Consider the following 26,495-nt stretch of genomic DNA (forward strand, 5'->3'; position numbering starts at 1 on the left):
GGTCAAGGGGAGACTTAATCCATTGCCAAGTTTATCTGCCTAAGTAGAGGATATGGTTTAGTATGTTAAAATTTGGACCAGGGAGGTCCACAATTAAATCCTTACTCCCAAAGAAGCTTCCTTGCTGTAATGGTATTTGGGAAAGACCTTGGGAGATGGGGCAAACAGACACTGCCAAGGGAACGGTCAGATAAGAGACAGCATAGCCTGCAGTTGGATAGCGGATGGGGCAAGAGGCTCAGAAGGGACCCTCCCTAGTTTCTCGGGCTGTAAAGGAGACGGGATGGGGTGGAGAATTGTACTTTCAGACTTGCAAGCTTCTGTCAATGTAGCTTTGCAATAAAGTACAATGATCTCATCTGGTTGTGATTCCTATCTGGTTTACCCCACAAGGCCAACACTGGCTGGTCCTGAGTAGATCATTGCCCAGTTTCTTTTAGGAACTTCTAGCATCCAGTCACTGTTGTACTACAGTAATAATGAGGACGGGCTTTCCATGGCGACAAGATGGTATAAATAATCAGCAGTATCTTGCCTTAACCTCTCCATCTGATCTACTTGAGGGAATTGTCATCAGAACTGAATGTGGTCAATACAGTGCAATACAGTACCTTTATTTCAGTCTTTAATCCACAAGTCACTGAGGTCAACTCAATGTTGCATCACCTTAAACTCTGTAGAAATGTGAGGAATCAGCAATCTTATTCCGCTAACATTTGTGCAACCTTCTTAAATCTTATGTCAGGTGCATAACCTGTTGTTAATGCTAGATAATATTAGTTGGTTTCCAAAGCAGTGTTCCTGAGAAAGTGGCCTGTCCAAGGTAACCCAATGGACTCCTGGCTGAAATGAAAATTAAAAATGGGGACTTCTCAATTCTAGCCTTACTCTAGCCTTCCCCAGCTACCACTATGATGGCTGGGAATTTTGCAAGTCATAGTCTGATGCATTCTTATGCTTGCATAATCTCGTTCCCCAGAAAAGACTGGAGAGCAAATACTTTCAATAAGCTATTTCAAAGAATGCTCCACTAAGGACTTCACACAGGCCTTTTGCAGAAGAAAATGAGAGCCTGTAACCTGATGAGATGGAGATCTTGTGAGCCTGGAAATACCAGGAACTGTGGTTCTGACTAATGTGTAGGGCAGGAGGGTCTGGGGGATGCATACAGTTCTCCAAATCTGCCAGGCAATGAATGCAATGTTCCAATTGGAGTCCCACCCCTTGTATGTGTATACAGTGAGTGGGGCTTTGACCACGATGCCATGCCCCTCTTGAAGATTTGGACCCTGATGGAGAGCAAAAACCTCCTATGATGCACTGTATATTAAAGTACCTATGAGGATGACTCAGGAACAGTGCTCAGGACAACTGGCAGATCTTTAACTAGTACAACCAGATGGAAATTTCACCCAGCATCTGAAAGAGCTTCACTGGTTGCCAGTCACATCTGACCCCTGACCCTTTGAAGTCCTACATGGCTTGGACCCATTTCCAGAAGGTGTGCCTCTTTGTACCATCCTACTCTAATCTGCCATACATCCTTCAGAGGAGCCTCTGCTGCATGTAGTTTTGCCAGGAGATTTCATCATAAGACAAAAGGAAGCATCTTCTCGGTGATGGCACCTGGACAATGGCGTGCTCATTCCACCCAAATGTGGCCACAGCCAAGACTACCAACTTTGTGCAGTCAGCTTACAGCTTATTCTTCCAGGCACTTTAAAATTGCTCTGTAATTTACATTTTGCTTTCCTTGTTTTTAGAAGTCTCCAAAGGTTTTGAAGTAGATTTTTTTTTACTGTATTGAAATCATCCCTAATTGATGTGAGGGCGATCAGGACGTGTCACCCTATTGATCGCCAGGGTTGATTCAGCTGATATGGCTGGCTAGGTGGGCCTCCCCTTCCTCCCTTACTGCTCCATGTATGTCTTTCCTGAATGTACATGCTTGGTGGAAGAGGACGACCACCCCAGGTAGAAGTTATAATTAATTTATTTTTCATGTATTTAATGTTTATCCAGCTTCTCTCTCCAGAGGTGTAATGATATGTGGGAAAGACCTTTGGAGATGGGGCAAAGAGATGCTGCCTAGGGAATGGTCAGATAAGAGAGGGCATAGCCCACAGCTGCCTAATGGGTAGAGAAAGAGGCTCAGAAAAGACCCTTCCTAGTTTCTCGGGCTGTAAAAGAAATGGTGGGAGAATTGTACTTTTAGACTTGCAAGATTCTGTTAATGTAGCTTTACAATAAAGTAGAATTAGCTCATCTGGTTGTGTTTCCTGTCTGGTCTACCTGGTAAGGCTGACAAGGGGGCATCTTTATCTATTATCTCTTGACTGAAGGACAAGCCCAAATATTTTGCATAATAAAACAAACAGTCCACAAATACTGGGAAAAGCCTTACTCTTACAACCCACTCCAATGCCAAGGGTTCATCTTCCTTTCCCCTTCCCAAACCAAAACCAACTTTTTCCTCCTGCCCACTGCCATCAGAGGGCAAGTCCCTAAGAAAATTCAGGGAGTTTCCCCTTCCTAAAGGAAAATTTTGAAAAACTTATCATTAGACCATCCCTAAAGTTTAGGGCAAATGTGAATTAGTCACTTTTGCTTTTCCAAATTGTGCAATAGCTGATTTTTTTTCCCCTCCCATGTCTGGAGTTTTTCAAGGAAACCTTTTTCACGTGGGTTCAGTAATTCAGAAAGCTGAATTGGCTTAGTCACTTGGAGTGCAACACCCCCAACAGAGGACCGAAAATGCACAGATGTGTATATGCTAATTGATGCATACAAATGCAAATGTGGAAATAATTATTTCATATTATTTCCAGAGAAATACAAGGCACCACTGCCTAGCTGTTGCACTGATCACTGACTGTATAGAATTTTTTCTGTTCTGTGGTGAGGAGCTTCTGGGCTCATAGGCCATGGTCTAACGAAAGCCTACATCCATATATTTTTTGTTCTGCTCATTGGCTGGCTGGCTGGGCATATTGCAAGACATTAGGGATGATGAATTGAAGCTTGCTCAAGTTTCATCCTGGTTTCTATAATATCTGGGTCTCTCAGAAAGGGCAACAGGCTTCCATCCCTTTACACATACTACCGATAAATCAATTCTGATAGGTTTTCCAACCTTTGGCCACACTAGAATTCTGGGGAAATCTGGATTAACATAAGAAGAGAATTTAGGTGGGCAACAAAAACTATTAATGCATGAGGAAAAAAAATAAAACAAAATGGCAATTAACTGTAAAATCCAGTAGAAAAGGGCTAGGCAAAATATATATTATGTTTTATAGGTAGATCACTGCTTATCTGGAGCAAAAATTTCAGGCTCCCAGCTCTTTAATTGCAAATGATAAAGAAGTTTTATTGCCAATATCTTCCTGATAACCTGGATGAGGATTTTTTACAGAATTTGCATATGGAAGTCATTCCAGCATACAGGTAGTCCTCACCTAATAACTACAATTGGGACCGGAATTTCAGTTGCTAAGTGAAGTGGTCATTAAGCGAACCTGGCCCAATTTTACTTTTTTTGCAGCAGCTGTTAAGCAAATCACTGTGGGTGTTAAGTGAACCATGTGGTTGTTAAGTGAATCACATGGTTCCCCACTGATTTTGCTTGCCAGAAGCCGCCCAGGAAGGTCAAAAATGGCAATCACATGACCACGGGATGCTGCAATGGTCATAAATGAGAACTGGTTGCCAATGCCCAAATCGTGATCACGTGACTGCAGGGATGCTGTGACAGTCATAAGCATGAGAACCGGTTGTAAGTCGTTTTTTCAACACCGTTGTAAGTCCAAATTGTCACTAAACGAATGGTTATTAAGTAAGGACTACCTGGATACTTATGCATACGTTTGTTTCTACTTTCTACATCATTTTGCATTAGCAAGTAGGCTGCAGGATTCTAATTAATCCAACAAGCCTGAAGTCCAGCTTGGTTTATTCTACAAAATAAGATAATCTTGATTTTGCTCTGGCGTGGGCTGGTCCATGAAGTCATGAAGAGTCGGAAGTGACTAAACGAATAAACAACAATGAAAGTCAGCTTTAGTGTGAGCCCTTCCTGTTGCCCTTCTGACGTGCTAGATAACAATTCTCAGTGACTGTAGACAATATTGAGCAAGATGGAGTGATGGCTTGACTTTGTAGGAGGCAACTCCCTGTGCCCTTTAATAAGGAGGCATTGCCATTATTACATTAGCGTTATTATCTTTAGTTCCGTCATCACACAATAATATAAATATTTATTAAACCCTTAGACCAGGAAGGTGGGAGAGAAGGGGTGCTTTCAAGCCACAGCTGCATCTAGGTTTACCCCAAGGGCAGCACCCACATCAAAGAGCTTTGCAACCATGAGAATAAAGATGCGCAATTAAACGGAATTTAAAACTGCACCTTTTTTTAAGGAAACATTTGCAAACTATAAATAAGAAAGTACTCTTTCTTTTGTTTTTTTCTAAAGTTAGTTAATCTGATAAAACATGTGTGGGAAAGGAAGGAAGTAGCTTCTGTCTGACAGACATGGTAGGTGCTAAAAGATTCCTTAAGTGGCTGATGGGGCACTGGCCTTTTCTCAGTTTCACATACGACAGTGAGAACACACAAGACGGGGCCAAGAGGAATGGGTAAGTGACTCTGAATATCAGCAGGATCCAAAGCATTGGCCACCATGCAAGGCTGGAAACTCTGATATAGCACGTGGAAGGATTATCCATGTGCACCCCATATTCTTGCTGAAGAAGGAACATGCACGAATGTTCCCACAGAAGCAAAATCAACTGTGGCACAGAACTCCCATTTAATTCTCATTAATGGTATTGTTTTTAATCCCTATAACAGTGTTTCTCAACCTTGGCAACTTTAAGATGCGTGGACTTCGACTTCCAGAATTCCCCAGGCAGCCTGCTTCCCCGGCTAGCTGGGGAATTCTGGGAGTTGCAGTCCACACATCTTAAAAGTTGTTGAGGTTGAGAAACATTGCCTATAACATCAACATTGTGCATGTCATTCTGAGTCTCTGGAAAAGGAGTGGCACAGAAGGGGAGGGGGGAGGGAGGGAAAGGAGGAATCTGTAGTACTGCAGCTAGCTGAAAATACGCCCCCAAGAATGATGCATTAAGACCAGCAGAAACCCTCAGAGAAAGGCCCAACTTACCCAATTCCTCTTTAAGGCTATTTATAAGAGCAAGGTGTTCTGTGTACATGAACTGTCTATCAATAAATGTTGGCACTGTATCTGATAGCATTCCTTTCAATGCTAAAGCATCCAGCTGGAGATCGACCAAGCCCCCATTTGCCATGTGCTACCACCCAAAACAATTATCCCATTCTTGCAAGTTACATGGATGGGGCATGCAACTGCTGCCAAAAGTCCGCTGGAGTTGGGTGGCCAATAAATTTAAGGGGGAGGGGGAGGCGTTTTTCCTTACCTTTTCACAACAAATCTCTAAGGGTGGTCAGGATAAAAAGAGAGAGCACACATTGGATTCAAAGTCCATCACCAACCTTCAGAACCAACTGGCAAGTTAATCTCAAGTCTAACATTCAAATAACCAGATCACAGTCCCTTTCTCTTTGTAGGTTCTCCACATGGAAACATCGAAAACACACCACAAAGCCAGGAGACCCTCTCCTTGATGTGCCAAGTAGACAAAATCCACAGGAACAGCAAGTGAAAAACGCTTGGAAACAGTGTGTTTCAAACTTGGCAACTTTAAGACATGTGGACTTCAACTTTGAAAAAACACTGCTTTAAAAGAATGATGAAGCAATTCTTTTCTGAAGTTTTGCAGGCTGCAAAGGCGCCATGGAAGCAGCTGGAAATCCATGCCAAGAGCAAGCCCCCAAATGCTCAGCTATATTTAATTTATGACCTAGTCCCCATAACAATTGAAAAAAAAATTATTCAAGGCCAGGCTACTCAACCAACAGCACTTCTGCAACCACTGGCAAGAACCCTAGAAACAAAAGTATGCTGACTGTATTTCTTATTAAATAATTAGAGAGCTCAACTTGCACGAATGCAGGTGGAAAGAAACGTGCTCAGGAGACCTACCTTTTCATTTGCTTCCTTTGAAGAAAACTGTACATTCAAAGGGAATCCAGCCTCCTCACCCATCCCTGAATCTAGATGTGCTCAGGCAATACTGAAAGCTGACCCAGGCCTGGACCATCATCTCAGACAAAAGCTCAGAGGAGAGGAGATGAGGTAAAACAAAGGTCTCCCACACCGCTAGCTATCAAGTTCAGGAGTACAGAGTCACAGCCTTTCCTTCTGTAACCAGAGTTAGGGGTGGAGACTAGTAACCACCTTTCAACCACAGAAGCTTAAGCACAGGATGTTCTGGAATGCACAGAAAGGTTCTGGGGCACGTGCTACCTCCTCGCCTTGTTTGGCATGCTCAATCTGAGCTAATCACGCCTTTTTCTTCTGCAGACGAGCTTGGGTAGAAGTCTGCAATATTATCATCCATCTTTTTTCAGCAAAGCCCTTAAAAAACAAAGCTAGGACAGTGACTTCTTAGAGATACAGCCCCTATGGTGCCAGACGTTGCAAAGGAGGTGGTGGTCTTGCCCAGGAGCTTTGTGTTGTGCTTAGAGGGGTAAACACAACCTTCTGTGGGCTGAGAATGGGATCTTGCCAAGGACCAAGCTACTCAGCAGATCTAAGGTGCATTTGCATCTGCACATCAGGGTGTATGTGTGTCAAATAACTGCATAGCAGAGAGAGCAGATTCGGGACTATGAAACATGCAGGACAGCATTCACCAGGATTAAATGCAGGTTACAGGAAGCCCTTGGTTTGAGGCTTTCTGGTGCATACTGCTCCCCGTTAGCGCTGCCGTCTGTTTTAGCAGAAGCTAAAAAGCTGGTCCTCTTTAACCCTCCCTTCTCTATCTTAAGTAAACAAGTCATCCACCAATCACATATGAAGTGGCCCACTTTACTAGCTGAGGGATAGTAGAGGCCCCAACCCACTGTCCACACTGACTTGGAATAACAAAGCTGGAGGGCTGTGAATGGCAGTCTGCAGAAATGGGCAGTTTGCAGAAGCATCAGGATGCTTCCTGTTGACCATCAACCAGCAAGAGAAGGAAGGGGGTCACACTTCTGCTAACATTGTACTTACTCCCCTTCTACCATTTTGTGCTGCAGGTTAGGAAGCTCCTCTGGAGGTACGATATATTTAAATTGCACACGTGGTGGTAGTCCAGACCCAAGTGCAATGGAAGCTGAAGGGTAGCCTTTAAGTCAATTATTCTGACTTTGGGGAAAAAATGAAGGAGGTAATGCTGTCTACTTTGCCATGAGCTCATGGAAGTGCAAACCTAAATCTAACAAAGGTGGGATCTAAATCTAACAAATTCACAAATAATAAAATTATGCACTCAAGATTTAGCCTGCTGGATTTACTATGCCTGCAGGAATCAAGCAAGTTAAAATTCAATCTGTCTGGAAGGCAACCAGTTAGAGGAAGGTGGCATACTTTGCTCCCTAAGCTATGTTTATATTGCCTTTGAAAGCTTTTTTCATGCACAGCTAGGAACACATTTCTACAACATCAGCCCATGACACTGGTAGGAATGCACAGAAATCAACATTCCCAACTTCCATATACTTTTGACTACAACTTCACCATTCCAAATCCACACACTTGAAGACCTCAAGAGTGGGGAAGAATGATGAAGACTCTGGATTGATTGACCCTCAAAGGCCTCAATTAGACACCCAATGTAAGGGTAGTTCCAACTGACCTCTGATCCATCCTCCTCCTGCATGATGTTCTTTTATTTCATTATGCTGTGGTTTTGTAACATGTCAAATAAAGCATCACTGGCTGGTTGTGCATATAGCAAGAAGCCTGAAACCACAATTTATAACTCAAAACGCTAAGTTTGTACAACTCACTACGACAACAGCTAGTGAAGCATGTGATGGCTTAGTTCAACGCATGTGCAACACGCAAATCTTACACTCAAGGGTTGTGATCAGATACAACTGACACAGACTTGCCTTGGTCACTAATGCACCTTCTACTACCTTAAAGCCAGACTAAAATTTCAGCAAAGTTACCAAACAGAGGCTTCCTGGAAATGTGCCTGGGCCTGGTATTGAGACCCAGCAACATTGGGCAGATGCCAGAGCCTGCACTTTCTTTTTCAAGTGATGATGGAGTGTGAAGTGAAGCTCTCAAGAAAGCATCAGTTGGCACAGCAGAGACCACAGTCATACTGTGGAGATGCAGCACACCCAGCACTCTATGAAAATGAAAGGGGATGGAAAAAATGGGATTCTTGCTCACTGCTGCCTGTTAATTTATCAGGGGAAAGGGAGATAAAAGAGGGGACATGGGGAGGGGCTTGCATAAGGCCTCCTGAAACCTGACTCTTCTACTTCAACAGTGCAGGTAATGAACTGATGCTTACATTTCCTCTAGTATAAAAAGCTTCACATTTATTTGCTTTTTCTGTTCAATAACCATCTGGCGAGAGAGGCTAGGCTAACAGAAAAGGACTGGCCCAAAGTCCCCTCTGGCAGCTTCTGGAGTCGAGCGAGGGTGCAGAACCCACTCTTCCCACTCTTAGTCCAGCACCTTCTTCACTACCCCATGCCAACTCTTGGTTGGAGAGAAAGGAACTGGCCCAGTCACCCATGGAGCTTCCATGGCTGAGTGGGGACTAGATCCTGGGTATCCCCATGCCCAGTCTAGCACCTTCATCACTGAACTACACTGGCCCTTGGGCTCAGAGGGAGGGACTGGCCCTAAGTCCTGTAGGGAGATTCTGTGCTTGAGGAAGAACTAGAACCTGGGTCTTTCCACTCCGTCCAGCACCTTCGCCACTAGACCACTCTAGATCTTGGACTGGGAGGGAGGGTGGCCCAAAGTCCCAGGAAGCTTTCATGCCTGAGGAGGGACCAGAACCTAGGACTCCCCACTCCTAGTCCAGCACCATGGCTCTTGGGATAAGACAGAGGGTCTGATCCAATGTCCCACAGGGATTAGAAACTAGGTCTCCCTTCTCCTAGATCAGCACCTTCACCACTACCCCACCCTGGCTCTCTGCTTTATGGCAAATAACAAGCAGCTCTACAATCCCATGCATATTCTTATAAATATGACTTGAGGGAAGGAAGGAAGGAATAAACTGTTAAGGGAAGAGAAGCAGAAACTCAACACTCCACCTCAAAGTAGCTCCACCTTGACTTGGACTGGTACAAAATGGGCCAGAAATAAATTCTGTTCGGCTTTCAAGACTGATGTCAGCCCTTTAAAGTAGGCCAAGTTAAAAAAACAGACACCCCAGGGATTTCAAGAATATCACTTTATTGTTGTAGGGTATAACAACAGAATCTGCCAAAGGTCTAAGTGCCTTGGCCAACTAAGCTCTGGACTGAGTTATTCACTGAGTCTTCCACCTGCCGCAATTTTAACAGGACAGAATTCCTGTGATTCAAACGATTCTAGAATAATGGTAAGCTTCAAATTGCAAAATGGTACAGTGATTGCTTGGCCCTTTGGTTTTGTCACCTAGCTTAATTAAGAGCTAGCAGAAACCACAGTTCTGCTAACTGTACAGTGCAAACAGCACATTCCCAAGTGACATAGTCAGCATGGGGTGCCTGCTCAAATTATACCTCCATACTTAGAAAAGAGGAATTCTCTAGTTCAGGGTTTCTCAGCCTTAGCAACTTTTAAGATGTGTGGACTTCAACTCCCAGAATTCTATGCAAAATAAGATCTTTTTCATGCACGTTTATAGTTTGCATAAAGGGACACCTATGGGAGGAATTAAAAAAAAAAACCAAGACAGTGGCTGCAACAGCATGACTGAAGCCCCACCCCTTTTTATCTGTATCAATACAGGTAAAAAAAAGGCAGGGTAGGGCTTTGATTGTACCATTGGGGCCTCCACCTTGAATTTTTTGACCTTCCCCTCTGCAGAAGCCTCTGTCTGTATAGCAATTTTCCATGCTGCTTCGACACAGGCAGTCCAAGAGCCATTAGAGATAATTCTTAAGGATGGGAAATCTAGTTCTATCAATCCCCCCTGGGTTTTTAACTTGTGCCACGCCTAGAGACCCCTCTCATGGTAGCTTCCCAATTTGACAATCCTTTGTTCAATATCAAATCACAGACTTTACTACAGAACAGCAGCATACATGACACCAAATATACTGCTGGCCCATACATCTGCCGATTACAACTCATTTCTTCACTGAGAATGGCAATTCTGTCCTATCTACTTTATTGATTGAATTTGTTCCTCTGTCCTCAAATGGGAGCTCACAGCACACTAGGATGCAGTAATTGGAATCAGGCTTTTAATAGCTTTCTAGTTTTGCAACCACTCTGATCCTATATTTTTATGTCCTTCACAGCCTTTCCTGCGTTTCATAAAGATTTAAGCAAATGCAAGCAAATTTATTCTGGTTAAACAGAATTCCCTCTGTTGCAGAATCTTGGTTGGAATTACAGAGGACCTGCCTTTAAAAAATATACAGAGAGATATCCTCTCAAGCTAAACACCATAGCTGGGCATGACATGATCTCCATCCTACAGTTTTTCAGGTACTAGTGAAGATTGAAATTGACATTTAAATCCTGATCTAGAAAGCCACAGGACCCCCAGTTCTCCAAAAGAGACAGAGCAAGAACAGAAAAAAAATGCATCAGCTTACCAAAAATGAGAAGCTGAATAATTTACCTGATTATCTCTTGATGCTTTGGTCAGCAAGCAATTTTTTTTTACAAGTTAACAGCAAAAGAGACTCTGGAGTTTCACATTTTCTTTTAAAAAAAGGGAAGGACTGTATATTATGCAAACCAGTTGCACTAAACAATTTATCATGCTCCTTTGGGGACCCTTCCCATCCCTAGTTTGCATATTTTTAAAAAAAGAGATGTGGAATAAATATATAATTGAATGCTTCTTCACACAAACAAACACAGTGATTATTCTGGTCATGCAAAACTAGTAAAGCAATGGCTACATTCACATAACATCCCAAACCTGGTGTCAGGCCCAGCCCAAGAACAACAAAGAGTCAGTCCATTCAAAGTCCAGTTCTTTATTTGCTCACACTGCACAGACAGAATCTTGCCAGACTAAAGCTACCCTACCTAACCTAAGGGGAAATAACCTGGGAGACTCTGGGGCGGGGCTATCCTGAACCTCTTCGTTTTCCCACCATTGCCTCCTGGACTGGGCCTCCTCTTATCTCCTCCACCTCCTTGGAATGTGCCCCTTCCTTCCTGAGAACCAGCGGCACCACCGAAATCCACCACATCTGGTTACTGAATTAACCCATTTTCTAGATTCACACGATACATGGAACCCAACACATCATGCTAAGTCACATAAAACTAACCAAGATAAACACTTACTGCAGAAATGAGAAGATGGAGTGATAAGCCTCTACATGGTTTACATTAATAACACATAGTTGTTTATTCATACTATTTTTATCACAATCATACATCCTTTTCCCCCTTCTTGGTGATTCTATCACATCTGTCGTGTCATTTTTGTTTTATACATTCATGAACATAAAATGTAAAGACACAGATCAACACGGACCAAGCTGAGTATGGTGCGCAAATGCACCAGTCAGGGCTTCACTGACCATGTTAAGTATACACAGCCCATAAAAAGCAGATTTATTTTTTATGAATGCATTTTTTTAAAGCATGGGCAAAAGAATCAGAAGAACCCAGTGCTCTGCAGATGTTGCAAGACCACAATTTGCAAAAGTTTCCAAGGGACACAGTAACTGGGACAAACCCCCACTGACGTTGTGTGCCCCATGATTTTGTCGCAGAAATAACACAAACTACATCACTCGTGGCATTTGCTTGATGGCATTATGGTGTGCATGATGTCACTTGTCTCCCTTTCAGGTACTCACACTAAAAGGTCACAATGACCGTATCCCTCTTCTGAAGCCTTAAAGGTTTTGCAATCATATAAATCCTCACCTTCCACTAGGCAGTGCATCTTGGGCATCAGAATGATCTCACGAGGATGATGGGCTTGAGGAGTCCTTCCCTCAATGACTCATGCTTCTGTAACAGATTACATTTCCTTTTTGTGGCTGAAGAGGCGAGTCAAATCTGGAGGAGCTACCACAAGCCACATCTGGTGTTTCATTCATGGCCAAACCTTATACATTTGTAGCCGATGCTTGTGCTAAAATCCATCAAGGAAGAGCACCGACCCTTGCCTTAGAGCAACTTCTCCCAAAGGGACATTTTCAGACCTGTTGGAACTGCAATTCCCAGAGATTTCAGACAACTTCGTCAAGGGGAATTGCAATCTCAACATTTCTGAAGGACACTGGATTTGGGGAGACTAGCCTAACATCCAAGGCCAACCAACTGTGCGATATCAGAAAACAAGCCCTCTCTCATATTCCTTCCTCCCACAAAGCCTGAGGGATAATTATCAGCCCATACAGTGCACTTTCAAGGGTTCAAAATACTTTCTGCAAATTACTGCATTCTTTATCACAAGGCCAGCCAATGGAATCTGGCCTAATTGGCTGGTTTTCCAGGCCCTTCTGCACCATAACATGGTTTCTCTGGTTTTACCTTAGCTTGTGGTATAAATGTAGCCACTGGGTGGTAAACCATGTTTTGATGTTCCACACAGTATGCAAGCCACAATTAAAGATATCATGGCTTAGTCCAATGTGTCCTCCTGCTCTCAACCGGCCACCGGCTATGGAGCCCCCTACTTCCGAGGTTCCTGTCGCCTAACCATTGTCTCTACCTCACTGCAGAGGGGCTCTGCCTGTAGATGCTGAATGACCAAGCTCTTCTTAAGGGCACGGATGACAGCCAGACTGTTTCTTTCCTAAAAAGTTGGCAATTCTGCATGACTGACCTCTCTTAAGAGTCCATTTCCATGAGATTTTGTCTTAACCCTTAAAAAATTACATGCAGCACACACTATGCATAAAGCTTTATTTAACCCTGCATCAATTCTAATATTGTTAGAGTTCCGTAACATTTTTAAAGCACTGCTTATTTGCTTAACCTCAGTTTTAATGGCTACTGGGCCAGTCACGTTGAACAAGGATAAATGAAGAAACCCTACTTGCTTTACAATAAGAAAATAGGGAGAATAGGGAGAAACCCTATTTGCTTTATAATAGCGAGAAACCCTATTTGCTTTACAATAAGAAAAAAAAAACTAAAAGCGGTCCTGGGTTCCTTTTAAGAGAGAACCAGAGGTGTTGAGGCACCATAAGCAACACTGTTAGGTCATCCATCCGGGGAGAAAGGGGCAGGGGGGTTGGTTGATTTACAACATCATGTTAAGACTGCCTTTGCAAATTCCACTTCCTTTTATGAAATTCTGCTGCACCCATGTGCCCTAACACCACAGTCATGAGTGTGCATGCACCCAAACGTTCTTGCCACCCAACTTCACTTGCCACATATTATGCAAACAGCCCACTAGTCACCTTCCAAGAGTTGTACCAATGAGAAGTGCTTGTGCCTGCAAACCCCCAGTAAAACCATCACCACCAGCAACAGAGGATATGGTGAAAAATGTCAAGGACTTTGGAAACCACACTTAACTTGCTGGGCAGAGAGTCCGGGAGGCTTCTCCTTAAAGTTTTTAAATGATTTTGGTGCAAATGGACGTTGACATAGAATTTGCTTCTTCCCATCTATATATAGACATAAACACACACACACACACACACACACACACGCGCACAGACTGCACTTCCTTTCCCAGGCAGATAGATTCATCATCATTTGCATAGCTATTTGTGATAACTAAATGACTACAGTCCATGCAATCTATCTGCATTCAGTTCTCACTTACTCCTGACCCAGCTAACAATGGCATCCCACACCCAAGAGGCAGATAGCAATCAGCAATGGAGATGCGAAGGCTTGCAGAAGTACTAAAAACCTTTAAGGAAAATAGATTAAATGCTGGACGGAGGGAGAAACTTGAAGACTACCCAATGAGGATGGAGCATGCTTCATGGGCACAGACTGCCCACTGTTTACTGGGGAGGGGCAAAAGGCAAAAAAGAGAGGGTTGGATTCAAGAATCTTAGAACAAAGCAATCTGAACTGGAACACATGCCACATGAAACCATTTTTCTGCAGATCAAGATCCTGGCAGGAACCAGTGTGCTCACGATCTTTGAAAATATACTTTTAACAAAAAATATTCTGCAAAGCAAAACTCTCTCTTTATTTGAAGCAGCATCTCTGGCCTCCACAAGCCCAGAGTCCACTGGGTCACATGTCACCATTTGTGCGCTTCACAGCCGGTTCCAACAAACAGAGTTAATGGAGAAGCCAGTAACATCGCAAGTTGCAGTCATGTGATGGCTTGCTTAATGACCATGACTCACTTAACGACCACAGCACAAGTGAGGTTGTAAGTCTGTTGTGGTCATATGATGTCTCACTTAATGACCACATTGCTTAGCAATGGAGAGCCTGGTCCCAATTGTGGTCATTAAGCGAGGACTACCTCTATTCCTCTTTGAGACATTAATACCCAGCTTGACCATAGGGCACAATGTGTCCTATACTTTAGATTCATTGCTGTATTTCCCTTAATATGCAGTCCTTCCATCTGGGGGTGGTATGTCCTACAGTATTCTCAAGGTGGAAAACTTGGCAATTTATTCAGCATGTAGGACATACTGCCCCTTGTGGCTGCTTTGGGTATTATAGGCTGCAAGGAGAAAAATTGTTGTTTATTCATTTAGTCGCTTCCGACTCTTCGTGACTTCATGGACCAGCCCACGCCACAGCTTCCTGTCGGTCAACACCCCCAGCTCCCCCAGGGACGAGTCCATCACCTCTAGAATATCATCCATCCACCTTGCCCTTGGTCGGCCCCTCTTCCTTTTGCCCTCCACTCTCCCTAGCATCAGCATCTTCTCCAGCGTGTCCTGTCTTCTCATTATGTGGCCAAAGTATTTCAGTTTTGCCTTTAATATCATTCCCTCAAGTGAGCAGTCTGGCTTTATTTCCTGGAGGATGGACTGGTTTGATCTTCTTGCAGTCCAAGGCACTCTCAGAATTGTCCTCCAACACCACAGTTCAAAAGCATCAATCTTCCTTCTCTCAGCCTTCCTTATGGTCCAGCTCTCGCAGTCATATGTTACTACGGGGAACACCATTGCTTTAACTATGCGGACTTTTGTTGTCAGTGTGATGTCTCTGCTCCTATTTTATCGAGATTTGTCATTGCTCTTCTCCCAAGGATTAAGCGTCTTCTGATTTCTTGACTGCAGTCAGCATCTGCAGTAATCTTCGCACCTAGAAATACAAAGTCTTTCACTGCTTCTACATTTTCTCCCTCTATTTGCCAGTTATCAGTCAAGCTGGTTGCCATAATCTTGGTTTTTTTGAGGTTTAGCTGCAAGCCAGCTTTTGCACTTTCTACTGGAGTGGGTGGCTATATTAAATCCAATAAATAAATAAAGGTACCACCAGAATCAGAGAGCATATCACGAGGTTTAGTCTGCTCAACGAGTGTTTTTCTGACCGGCTGTGCCCACCATGGCGGCCATCTTGCAAATGGGCAAGTCTCCCATGGCTACCATTTTGTAAGTTTGCCTCCTGCCCACCCTCCTAACTCCAAATGTGCTTTCAACCCTGAAAGGTTGCCTGTATCCTTACAGCAACAACTGAAAATGCAAACGATCTGCAAGCTCTAATAATGAAACTCAAGGAGCATGGTGAAAAAAAAATGGGACTAAGATAAACTATAAAGAAAATCAAACTCATCATAAGAGGAACAGCAACCAATCTTCGGCTTGACAATGAAGATACTTAAGTGGTGGATAGCTTCTGCCTTTTAGGATTGACTATCAACAGCAAAGGAACCAGCAGTCAAGAAATACACCACAGACTAGCACCTGATAGAGCAGCCATGAACTCTTCGGAAAGATCTTCAAACGCTATGCCTTGTCTATACCTACAAATCATGCAAGCAACGATTTTCCCAGTAACAGTTTATAGAAGTCAAAGTTGGGATTTGAAGAAGCAGCACAGAAGAAGTATTGATGCTTTTGAGCACTGGTGTTGGAGAAGACTCCTGAGAATACTGTGGATAGCCAAGGAAACAAACCAATGGCCACAGCACAAATCAGCCCAGAGTTCTCACTCAAGGCACAAATGACCAGGCCCCAAATTAGCATATTTTGGACATACTGTGTGAAGACCTAGCTCTCTCAAGTAGTCTATAATGCTGGGAAAGGTGGAAAGAAAAAGAGGACCATCAGATCAAGATGTATGGACTGAATTATGGGTGCACTGGTGGAAAACTTGAAGGACCAGTTGGGGACTGATCATCCTGAAGGAAATCTATGTGGTTGCTAAGAGTTGGCACTGATGTGACGACACATAACCAATCAGTCTCTTCACAGAATAACTACACAGAGAGAGAGAGAGAGAGAGAGAGAGAGAGATGCTGTTTTGTTTCACTGAACTCTGTACTTCCTTCTTTCTCTACTCCATGGTGAATTCCCTGGCCTTGAAAAGTTAAGAGAAAAGGAGAAGACAACAGAGGAGAACTGTTGTGGGGTCACCTGCTGAACCCATCTGAAGATCTCCAAGGGGTGTCTGTTTGGCCACTGTGGGGGACAGAAAGCTGAGAGACACAGGGCTGGGGTCTGACCTAATGAGGCTTGTCTGATCTCAGGGAAGTGGGGCAGTGCAGTCCAGCCAGACATACCTGCACCAACATGCAGATGCATGAGAACACACATTAAATGGGAAAAGGTCATTTCATTCTGTTGGCGAAGCACTGAAACTTCCAGCTACAAAAAGGACTTTTGGATGAGCACAGCTAATCCTCCTTCATCCCCAGGGAACGCGGCCAAGTTTCTAAGTGCCTTTAGTCTGCTCAGCTTCCTCTCCTAATGTTCAACCACATGGTGACTTATCGATTGTAAAGGAGGAAGACGCCCGCACATGCACACAGAAAGCAACTAACCTTTGACTGGGACAGAAGTAACGGGAATGAAAGAGGAACGATGGAGGCAAAAGAAACCTTCATTTGACTGCATTATCATCCAGAGCAACATGTAAAGAGGTGAAGCCAACTCTCTTCCTCAGCTATTCATGCCCAGACATGTTTACCTATCAAAGCTCAGCAACATTAAAAGAAGCTTCCCCAAGGCTGCAGATAAGTATTTATAGATTATATATGGGAACCAAGTTTTTTTTTTAAAAAAAGCATACAACAGGTGCAAGATAAGCAGCAGCTTAAACAGCAGAAAGTTAAAAGAGGAAGCTTTTTCCTAACCTGGGGATGCCACTGAGATAAGGTTCACCTGCCAAATTTCTACCTGTCATGCAGGGATAAAGGAGTCCTGCCTGAAAAGAGGAAAAAAAACAGATGGAAAGGAAAGGACAAAGAATATGAGACCCCTTAATAATGTTTGACAAAGAGGAAAGACACAGGCCTCTCATTTTTAAACAATTGTTTTAAAAGTTGATATGGCCTTCAGTGCAGCAAAATGGTTAAGTAATGGTTCTAATCCACTCTTAGCCATGGAAGCTGCCTGGGTGACTTTGAGCTGGTTCCTCTCTCTTTCTTCTCTTACCTGGAGAAAAATTGGAGGAAGGACTGTGATCTAGGCTGCCCTGAGCTTCTGGAGAAAAAGCAGGATATAAATTATTAAATCACGATCCAAGATATGCCCAATTCAAAAGTAGCCTCACTAAGTTCCACGTGCACTGATCCCCACCAGTACAATCCTCGGCATTCAAGATCCATTGGAAACTCCCCCCCCCACCAGTCAATCCAACAACAAATAAACCTGGTTGATGTAATGGTATGTGGGAATGACCTTGGGAGACAGGAGGAAGAACCGCATACTGGTCAACTGGCATGTAAAAGCTATCAGCCCACGGAAGGAGGGAGGCCATGGGAAGCATTTCAGAAGGGACCCTCCCTAGTTTTCCAGAGAGTAAAAGGAGAAGAGGGGAGAAAGACTTTCAGTCTTGCAAGACTCTGTTAATGGAAACTTCCAATAAAGATAGAGCTAGTAATCATAGCTGTGCTTCTTGTCTGGACTACCCCGAAGGATTAAGAGTTTCTGCTTACAGCAGCAGACAGGCTACAGGGGGGTTTCCTATTCTGTGACATTCTTCTCTCAAGAACTTCATGTCTGCCGATAAAAAAAACCCCCAAACCCTTCAAGAAAATGACAAGCTAGAATTGGGCTCAGGATTTGGGTTTGCAAACTGTAAGGGATGAGCATTTCGAAGCTGCCCCCCTCTAGGTCCTAAACAAAGTTCCTACTTCCTCTTTTATCCCGCTTGGCTGCATGTACTAAAGACCAGATCTCAGCTATGCTTTGCAAAGCAAGCTCTCTTCTTGTATGGTTTGCTGGGCAAGGGGGAAATATTCTTTAAAAAAAGAAAAAGCACGCAAGACAATCAGATTAACAGCTGAAACTGGCCCAAGGTGAGCAAAATTCAAATGCTCACATTAACTTAATGGGTAGCCTTGGACCAGCCAGCCACTCCCTTTCTCTTTCTGCCTAATCTTGCTGGAGATAATCCGGGACTACACGTCCTGCTTTCAGTTCTAAGAGGAAGAAGAGAAATGCCAGACAGCTAAAGGCTGGCAAGTTTCAAGGTACAACTGTTCTATTTTGGTGCTATCAGCCTGCATGCAGCCAAACTGTCAGATAGAGGACAAGGACAAAGCCAGCAGAAACACCCATCATCCCATGGATTACAAAACATAGTTTGCAGTTTCAGAATACCTGTAGCTCCAATAAAGAGCTGAATCTAATTTCATTTCCAGTGAGAAAACATTTTTTAACTCCCAAAGGAACAGGAGGGGGGGAAGGCTGTGCATGTGCTAACAGCAGATGTGACCAGAGCCAAAAGTGAGCTAGCCAGGACATGTACATGCAACACCCATCCATACTTCCCATCTACTCACATTCGGGCACATCCATATCTACACGCACACACTTGTGGCTCCTTTGCAATTTTGCATCACAAAGAAGCCTTTCATCTGCTCAAATGGCCTCTCTTTTCCTTCTCTCAATATAACTCAGTGCAAGGGGCTTCTACGGCAATCCCAGTCCATATCAGAAGCATCCCTCCAGCGTCTGCAAAACTGCCTTGCCAAAAAAAGGGGATGAATTGGCCAAAAGAGATTCTCTTTCCGCTAGTATTAAAAATGGCAGGCACAGAAGGGATCCCCATCTGAACCCCAAAACAGGGCTTGAACTTTGTGATTTCTAGCCAGATGGGGAGAGGACATCCTTGCCCTGAACAGAATCCATTCCTATATAGACCCCACTGCAGGTTTGGGCCCAGCCCTTGTAGACTGCTCTTTCTCTATGGGGCTAGGAAAAACCATCTTATTTCTTTTGCTTGGTCCGGCAAACAAACTGCAGGGAATCAGAGAAGAACTGAGTGAGGCCAAGGAATCACTCTTGCATCTGCACACATTTCAAGGCAGCCCACTCAGCAACTATAGCTGCAGCCATTGTTCAAATCCTCATTGTGTTGTTTTTCTCTACCCAAATACTTGTTACGAAGCAGAGGAGGGCTGTTTCTCATGAGTTCAGCCCTTGCTTAGCAGACCACAGGCCTCAAGTATGGATCAACTGGTCATGCAACCTAGGGAGCCCATCAGCTGGGTTAACTGAACAAAGCAGGGTTCAATCATTTCGTTGTTTATTAAAGTGATTTATGTGTCTGCCCAACTCACTCAGTGACTCCGGGAGGCTTACAAAAATAAAACCCCCAATACAAAACCCACTACACCCCACCCACTAATTCATCCTAGCTAATCGTATTGCATTTAAACTTTTCAGACCAAAAGGCCTATTTTTGGCTCAAGCATGCATTTCTCTTCATTTTACCATATAACTGTTTGCGTGGGAATGGAGCTGCTTTTGTGAGCCACTTTTTTATCAGACTGCAAATCAGCTTGCATTCCGGTGGCACAATTAAGCCACTTGCACTAGTGACCTGAAGGCAACATTTTTATACACCTAGTATAGGTGTTCTCTTACCTCAATAGAATATATTGAGCCTACTCAAAGGATACTAAGTTTCACAGCAAGAAAAACAACCACCTTGGAAAGTAGGCCAGCAATCTCATTTGCCTCACAATCCAATACCTTTGCAGCTAAGTCAACTTTTGCACCTGGTACCTCCCAGAGAAGCAGAGCTGACTTGCTTTGGCCAGCTCCGCCTGCCATGCGCCTTGAAAAGGGAAAGCTGAGCCCGGCACCAAGCAAGCAGAGTACCGTAGGCATTTCAGCTCCCAAAGGTGGGATACCACCGTGGGCTGGAAGTTCCCTGTTCCTGAAAGGATCACAAGGCCCTGTTTCGGAGTTCAGCAAAAGGATGTACCGAACCACTCCCAGGACTCCAGCACGAACTACCACGGATCGGCTGGCAAAGTGGAGGGAAGAGAAGGACGGCCGGCTCACTACCCTCTGCGTATTCGCTTGGCCCCAACTCCCTCTGAACTTGGGGCAATTTACTGCACCCCTCTAGAGATACGCCCTTGTACGGAAAGGCTCAAACGGAACTTTTCCAACTCTGCCCCAATCCGACGCCCACTTCCTCGGGCGCCAACTGCGGGAGCTTCTCCAGGCTGGCTTCAAAGTCAAGCGAACCGGTTCGGCTTTCGCCGCTTGCTTGAAAGCGCCGACGGGAGCCGCACCCTTTCGCCCCGTGCTAGGGCGCACCCACCGTTCCGAAGCCCCGGAAGGGAAGGCGCTCATCCTCCTCTCAGGCCCTTCGCGGCCGCCGACCCATTGCGCCACCTTCACATCCTCCAGCGGTGCTCCCGACGCTACGTGGGTGGGTGTGTTCGGGTGCGCGCAGCACGCAAAAGCCATCCCGCCCCGAAAAGGGCATCCACTCGGGGCCTCCCTCCCTCCCCAACGTCGCGGTCCTGCGGGGGCGCCGAGCCTTCCCTGCCCGGCCGGCGGGTCCCCCGGCGCGAGGCTCTCAGCCCGCCGGGCGTCCCCCACAGCCCCACCGCCCGAGCGCCGGCGTCCTGACTCACCGTCCCGCGGCGGTTCTGGCGGGCGTTGAGGCTCCAGCCGGCGGGCCACGGACATGGCCGAGCAGGTCGGGGCGCCGTCCAGCCTGGGTGGACGGGCGCGCACGGCTCCCGCGGGCACCAGGGGATCGCGCCCGCCTTCGCCGCCGCCGCCGCGGCTTTTTTCCGGGTTCGTTACGCTTCCCATTAGCCAAACCCAGCCCCGGATGTGAGCAGGGAGCGCCCGCGAAGCCTTTGCCATCGCCTGCCTGGGTGCCGCGGCTGGGTCTGGACGGGCGGGCTGCTGTAACTGTGCCCCGTCGGGCCCCGACTCCGGAGCCTTCGAGGGCAGGCGGGCAGCCCGGAGCATCCTCGCCTCGGCGGCAGCGCGCGGGGATCCCTCGCTAGCAGGAGCGCGGCCCCCTCGGAGAGTTGCCAACTTTGGAAACTTGGAGACGCAGCTCTGCCGCGAGTCGAAATCCGCCGCCGTTGCGTGCTTGTTGGACGAGGCTCCCTTAAAAATCCCTGGGGTTAAAAATCCGGCTGCGCCGAAGCTGCAGATCCTCGTTTTGTTTGAAACAAGTCATGTTGGACTCAAGAGGATGTGCTTCTGAGTCTCAAGCATGCAGGGCCAAACTACGGTTCTCTGCTAGTTCCCACGATGGGGGAAACGTGGCATCCCAGTTCCTCCATTTCTGTTGCAAATTGGGGAGACCCACGGGAAGAATTCTGAATGTTTAGTTTCTGAGTGAACCAGAATCACAAGGTCTGGACCGAGATTTTGGACAAGTAACTTAGCAGGGCTGCGGCTGTGTTAATTCAACACCCTGAACTGCAGACTGGGAGCCAATCTCACTTCAGTTTGGTCTGTTGGGTGCCAACTCATTGACTTAACAAAAGGTTTCATGTGTTGTGTGAATCCAGCCAAGTGACTGACAGTGGTGCAGTTAACCATGGGGAAGAATATCATGTGAACCCAACTGCGCGTAATCATTAATTCCAAAGATTTCTGGGCTGGGTCTGCTCAGAGCAGTTTATTAATCTCCAGAAACATATATTAAGCCCTCAAAGAAACAAAAGTGCAATCTTACCTAGGGGTATCTGCAGAGTGTGATCAAAAAGTCAGGATGGTGGCCACAATGGGGTGCACATAATAAACAGGTGGAGCTTCAATTGCCCCACTGCAGTGGCCATCTTCCCCTTTTTACCATACCCTGCAGACACCCCGGATCTCACCCACCCATCTGCACGATGCCACTATTTGGGAAGGGGAAGCCACCTTCCATTCTCACCATAACTCCTAATAAAGAGCTTGGACTTCTCAGCCCTCCAAACCACTTAAGAGAAGTGAGACCACCCTTCCCTCCAGGGTTAAGTTGTTCCAGAGCTTTAATTACCGTTGTAGATTCGTAGCATTAAAAAAATTCTGCCCACAGAGCAATACTAACTTTCTGCAGTTCGATCCCAACTTTTCCTCCAGTAGCCTGTATTAAGGATAAGGAGCTTGGTTGACTCAGTGTTGCCAAGGCACGTCTAGTGGCCCCAGATTGATGGGAAATGTTCAGATCTCTGATGGGAGGGCACCCGGTTACCTGTCTTGATATATTGCATTTCTTCATCAGCCCAGAAAGTTAGGTGATTGTCTGGCCTGGTTTCATGCTGGAGCAGGCACTGACCAATTATTTATTAATTTAAAACATTTTAACATGCCCTTTTAAGTGAAAAATCCTCCCCAAGGCTCTTACGAATAATGACATTTGTATGTGGCAGGGCTGATGTTATGAAACACTCTCTCCTGTGAAATTTGAGTGGCCCCTACCTTACTAGGTTTCAGGAAATTGTTAAAAACTGAATTGTTCAAGAGGGGGTTTGACATCTGACCATGGCTGTCTACTTATTTATTTCTTGTCTTTCTGGTTAGAACTTGGATTTTTTTTTGATAGGACTGTGTGATCTTAAGGTTTGGACCTTTTCCTTTGATTGATTATACCAGAAACATTTTATTACACGTTCTGGATTGTAATCTGCCAAGCTTGACCATTTGCAAGGGGCTAACATTGAATAAAGGAATGAATAGTAGTAGTAAGATAGCTCTTAGACTGTCACCCTCAGGCTGACAGTCTAAAAGCACAACAACCAAGGAGAAAGGGACCGGAGGGAGAAGGAAAAGAAAGAAAATCAAGCTCCGGCTTCTGTTTTGAAAGTTCAGCTGAATGTACAGCTAGCTAAAGTGAAAGTAATTCAGTAGCCAGATGGAATGACCGCCAAGTAGGAGAGATTAATGTGTATCTCTGTTAAGCTCAGCCCATGGGGATGCTCAGATGATTTCATATTTGCTTTTGGAGTGGCCAAATTGTTTCATCTTTATTGGCTGGGATAGCCTATCACAGGGAATGTTGACCTTTCTTGATTGACTTCAATTGCCTGAGTTCATTCTTTACCCAAAGTGACAAAAATGGCAATAAATCATAACTGCTGGGTTGACATAATGTGCAGTGCCAAGACCAACATGGCATGGCTTAATGCGATACCCCAATTTAGACAGCAAACTGAGACATAATAGGCTTGTTTGGCTTTCACTGAGCTCCTGTGACTTGGAAGCCATTGTTTACGGCTTAGGAGTAGTGCAAACTTTGCCTTTGATTTAAGAGCAAAATAACCTGTGTGGTGCTGGGATTGGGGTATATGACCAAGCCTGGAGAGAGCTAGGCTTAAGTTCTCTTTTTGAGAGTTCCCATCCCCATAAATGCTTGGAAAATTAGCCTGGAATTTCCTAACACATAGTATTTTGTAACACAGAATTTCCAGGAAGTATTTGATGAACAAACTAAAATCTATGGATACTTTTGCATTGAGGAGATATCTGAAAATGGGATGCCTATGTTGTTAAAAGAAACATTTATATATTTACTTACTTATTTACTACTTTTTAAATCTGCATAATGGCAGAAATATCCTGGGCAGATTGCCTCTTGACCCTAGGTATTAGTAATGGTCTTTGGCAGTAGGTCACCCACTTTTAAATAGCAACTTGACAGGTAGTTAAGCAAGTAAACTTTCTGGGTAATTAAAAAGTTGACAGGGAAATGGAGGAGCCATTTGAAATATACTAAGGCAGAAGAACTAAGGTTTTATTTAAGTTTGAATGATGCTATCTATACAAGCCATTTTTCCTAGGGTTAAAAACCTTTGCATGAGTCTCCAGGTGCGAACATTGCCTGTGCACAATCTAATGTGACCTCACTGTAAATTTTGTAATTTATGTCACTTGTGCAATAAGATCACCATGCATGTAACATCATCATGGCTTGAACTGAATGCCTATGGATATTTTTTTTTGTACAGTACAAATGCTGGGAACACACTAAGCCACATTAAGTTTTATTTGTATTAATTTAGTCAATACAGTTTACCACCCAGGCATTATTTATTTACCAAAATCTATGGCATAGAATTAAGTGTCTAGCTCAACCCATTGTGGCTATCAGCAAACCTGGTTTAACACCATGCATGAATTGAGTTGCTGGATAAGTCATCCCTAGGCAAAATTGGGCCTCTGAAGCTGTGCTTTTTTCCAGCAGAAGATTGTTCTTCGTGACAGTGCATCCCAAATGGAGTGATATGCCAAGAGGACCTCAAAAAAACAAGCCAGGAAAAGTCTATCCTGCTGGAGGAGGACAGCTCCCAAGGCAAAAAATGCATGAGGAATATGGCACATTGCTCAGAATGTTTGCCTTCAGAGACCGATTGCAAAAACGAGGCCATTCTATGAAGTACAACAGTTATCCAGAGTGTGAGCCCTGAGTGACAACTATTCTACCCCTGGACTTTGCCAGTCTGTCCCAGCAACCTGTATGCAACCAGTAGAAGAAATTGCTCAAGCAATGTGGAGGTTGATATCATCAACCCCCGAAAACTTATTATTTGTGTTGCATCTTTCATGACTTTTTGCCCCAGCTTTGAAATGCATGCCTGCATATAGTGAGATACAAGCCATATGGGTGAGATAAGCTGTGTCAAATTTGTTTTAAGAACTATTTGGGGTGCTGTGATATACCCCTGCCAACCATCGGTTCTTACCTGTTTTGCATTAGTTTATATCCCAGTTTTCTTTCTGGAGCTCAGATCAGTTTCTTGGCTGATTAAGTATTAGTTAATGGCAGTGAACAGGGATTCCATCCATGAGGCAGGAATTTCAGCCTGGATTCGCACATCAGTGAATTGTTTGTTTAACCATAGTTTATTAAATGAACTAAAACTGCTATGTTTGCAAAACCACAAGGTCAGAACTTGCAGGAACATTTTTTTTTCCTAATTCTGCTAAAGAGCCTCCCTCCCTCCCTCCCTCCCTCCCTCCCTCCCTCCCAGGGAATAAACAGCATTCTCAGTTAAGTTTAGTTCTCTAGGATTCCCATCTGACTTCCTCCCTCCCTCCCTTCCTCCCTCCCTTCCTCCCTTCCTTCCTTCCTTCCATCCATCCTTTTCAGCAATCGCTTTCTGCTTTCCCCTAATATCTGTCATGTTCCATACTTTTAAACTCTAAAGCAGGCTGCCTTTTGCAAACCTTGTGACTGCCTGAGATCTACATTTAAAGCATATTTTCCTTGCCAACATCAGATAGGAAGAGATCACACATTATGCTGCAGAACTATTTATAGAGCTTGGAAAGTGAGTTACTTCTTACCACATGCAGCCTCTTTGCTTGCAGCTCTGTTTGCCACTGCTCAGTTGTACCAGAATTCTGCACCTCTAAAGTCTGCCTGTAAAGATGACAACCCGGCTGAAAATAATAATTATCAAAAAAAGAAGGCAGTGTGGGTTTGGGGATTTTGACTATTCATACTTCTGAACACTGCACTTTCTGCTCATCTTTGCATAAGTTTCTTTTGTGGCTTGAGCATGTGATCCCATTTGCTAAGTTGCTACGCAACCATCAGCCCTCTTCAGCTTGGATCTAACAAAATTGGTCAGGCAGAAGTCAAGGTCATTCATGCCTAGAAGATTTTAAGTGGGACTGAAATTCCGGAAGGAAGGAAGAAGGAAGGAAGGAAGGAAGGATTGTTGTGATTTTTATCAGTAGGTTGATTTCCAAAGATCTAAGTGGGTGGATTTCCAGAAGTCAGAAAACGATATAATCACTTACTAACTTAATATTCTATATAACGTTAAAGACATAGCTTTACTTCTTAGGCCCTGATCAACCTTTTTTTAAAAAAACATGAAACTTTATTGTAAACATAGTCACTTTATGTTCTTCAAGATGATAGTAAAGAGTATAGATCAGTGTTTTTCAAACTTGGCAACTTTAAGATGTTTGGACTTCAACTCCCAGCACTCTAGTTGGGGAATTCTCGGAGTTGAAGTCCACGCATTTTAAAGTTGCCAAGTTTGAAAAACCCTGGTATAGATTCAGAAGGGTGAGATATTGAAATTCTCTTTCTCTCTCTGTGCAGAACCCTGAAACTC

General features: G+C 44.4%; 1 protein-coding gene across 5 annotated transcripts in view; it reads right to left on the bottom strand.

The window, feature by feature from the left end:
• Window positions 1–25,806, bottom strand: part of PLEKHA2 (pleckstrin homology domain containing A2) — a 70,686-nt gene extending 44,880 nt beyond the window's left edge. For 2 of the 5 annotated variants that reach the window (XM_063311599.1, XM_063311595.1), the window contains exon 1: window positions 6,068–6,247. The gene's annotated coding sequence lies outside the window, so the exon portion shown is untranslated. Of the gene's footprint in view, window positions 1–6,067; window positions 6,248–10,692; window positions 10,768–21,053; window positions 21,195–25,713 lie in introns of those variants that run through there. The other 3 variants (XM_063311598.1, XM_063311596.1, XM_063311597.1) reach the window with 3 other exon arrangements.
• Between the last annotated feature and the right edge of the window lie 689 nt (window positions 25,807–26,495).

Source organism: Candoia aspera, chromosome 9 (assembly GCF_035149785.1).
Source record: "Candoia aspera isolate rCanAsp1 chromosome 9, rCanAsp1.hap2, whole genome shotgun sequence".
Lineage (NCBI taxonomy): Eukaryota > Metazoa > Chordata > Lepidosauria > Squamata > Boidae > Candoia > Candoia aspera.